The sequence below is a fragment of the Echinops telfairi genome, unplaced genomic scaffold, assembly GCF_000313985.2.
Source record: "Echinops telfairi isolate 266 unplaced genomic scaffold, ASM31398v2 ScPeMD7_5;HRSCAF=22, whole genome shotgun sequence".
Classification (NCBI taxonomy): Eukaryota; Metazoa; Chordata; class Mammalia; order Afrosoricida; family Tenrecidae; genus Echinops; species Echinops telfairi.
The window spans coordinates 14,012,139-14,014,505 of record NW_022103901.1 but is presented as its reverse complement, the minus strand read 5'-3'; the positions used below and the strand labels follow the sequence as shown (position 1 = coordinate 14,014,505).

The 2,367-nt window shown below is 47.9% G+C and overlaps 1 protein-coding gene across 1 annotated transcript in view; it reads right to left on the bottom strand.

Annotated features, from left to right (window-relative positions):
* GTF2I (general transcription factor IIi) overlaps positions 1 to 2,367 on the bottom strand; it is an 83,549-nt gene that overhangs the window by 67,300 nt on the left and 13,882 nt on the right. The window lies entirely within an intron of this gene.

Genomic DNA, 2,367 nt, shown 5'->3' with positions numbered 1-2,367 from the left:
CCAATCCTCTTCTCTTGAGATGAAACCTTCTTTTGCGTTTAGGGAACAGAGGGAACGAGAAGGGGCATGATCAGGGCTCTCAGGTGGGCAGGGTGAGGCTTCCCAAGGGCATTCTTGGAGGACAGCCACGTTACTCTCAAAGAATGACCAGGTGCATTGTCTCGAAGGCCCAAAATTCGTGAGCATAATGCAGTGTTCAATTCCTTAAAACATCCTCCTAATAAGCCCTGGTGACCATGCTGCCCTGCAAGGAAATGTATAGAGACAAACCCTCACCAAAACCTTCTGAGCCTTGAATTAAACTGGTCCTCAAACCTCCGGGGACCCACTGTTGTGACTGAAGGTTTTTGTGTTGTTGTCTTTTCAGGTGACCCTAACTAGACTAAGACGAGGGTATTCCTGAAAGAACGGTCTGCAGCCATCCACTGAAAACAGGGGCAGGTTTAAAGAGGTTTTGTGCGGAATAACTCTGTAACAACACTCTCCACGTACCCTCACGCACTACGTTTCTGACAAGGTCAGACTCAGACTCAGACTCCCTGGCAGCAGCCAGTCGATGTGGAGTCACAGTGACCCTGAAGGACAGGGTGGAGCTGTGTTCCACATGGTTGGGAATTAGACAGAGGTGATGGTGGCCAATCTTTTCACTTCACTTTAAAAAAGTCACCTTTAAAGAAACCTTTCACGTTTAAAATAGGATCTTGTTAAATGGTGGGGGGAACACACACACACAAATACACGCACGGTCATGACATTAACCGTCCCATTCTAGAGAAATTCTTGATGGGCAGAACCATCGCAACTGTACTTATAGTGGCCAAGAAATGACGAAAGCCCATGTTTCTATCTGCAGCACTTAAAACACGAATGAGCCATTGTACAGGCAAAATCTCAAGAGGGAAAACAGCAGGAGGGTGGAGGGAAAGTGAGGAGAAAGGGGGAACAGATGACAAGGATCTACATATGACCTCCTCCCTGGGGGACAGACAGTGGAGAAGTGGGTGAAGGGAGAGACCTCGGATGGTATAAGATATGACAAAATAATAATTTATAAATTATCAAGGATTCATGGGGAGGAAGAAGCAGGGAGGGAGGGGAAAATGAGGCACTGATACCAAGGGCTCAAGTAGAAAGCAAATGTTTTGAGAATGATCATGGCAACATATGTACAAATGTGCTTGACACAATGGATGGATGTATGGATTGTGATAAGAGTTGTAAGAGCCCCCAATAAAATGATTTTTTTTTAAGGGAAACGGGTCTGTAGCAACAGCGAGATCATCAGGTCCACAGGACTGCCTTCTTGGTGACAGTGATGATAATAATGGTGGTGGAGGTGGTGGTGGTGGTGTGTGTTAAACTTTGGCACACGACACCTCAATCCAGTTTTCAGTTGATTTACAAAACAATGGCTTTGAAACGTAAAATATAATCGATATTTTTCCTCTCTATGGACGGTACAGAATAGATACTAATAAGCACTAAGGACTTTAACATGATAATAGTATCACTTTTGATCTGCCTTCAGCTCTGGTGAGCCAGCACAGCAGCTGTCCCTTTCTCACCACCCTGTGCCCTCCCCATGCCCACACGCCCACCCCGCACTCCAGGAGCACAACAAGACCCCGCACTCCCTGGCGGCAGGTAAAGCTGTAGCACCAATCTGCACAGAGCAGGTTGTCAGGGAGCCTCCCTCCAATTGTCGGCAGATGGTCCAGCTTCTCAGGTGCCCAGCAAACAGACTGGAACAGTGCGGTGAGGGGCTACAGCACGGGTACACAGCGTTCCTGCTTTACTATCTAGGCCATTGAGACCCTCCTCTCGTGTCCCATGACTTGTCCTTGGGTCTGTGTTCAGGCTCTCTGCATGAGCACAGTGAAGCGTGCTGCAACTGCCATCACTGGACATGCTCCCCATAACTTATCATGACCAAACGGTGGAGCGCCATTGCACAGTGGACGAGACGCAGGCAGCCCACCTTCTGGCCTTCTCTGCTTCCAGTCAAGATCCATGGTGGCACTTATTTGGCCTATTGTCCCACAAATGACTCAGCACCATGGTTCCTTGTTCTTCACAGCTGAATGCCCGCTTCCAAAGAACTCGAACCCGAGCTACAAAATAAATCCTCCTTCCGGGGAGCATCCCTCAGACTTTCTCTGAAATATATTTCCATTCCATATTATGCTCTCAATGTGGTCATTTAATGAACGCAGCGTTTCCAACTGACAATCAGCACTCAAAAGCTTGAATGCTACCTCTACAGTTGTGTGCCGCACCCCCCTCACCACCACTCAATGCTGTACCTCACAGTACCTTACCTGTGACTTGCCCTCAGTGAGTGTTAAAGAACTGAACAACAGTGAGTGG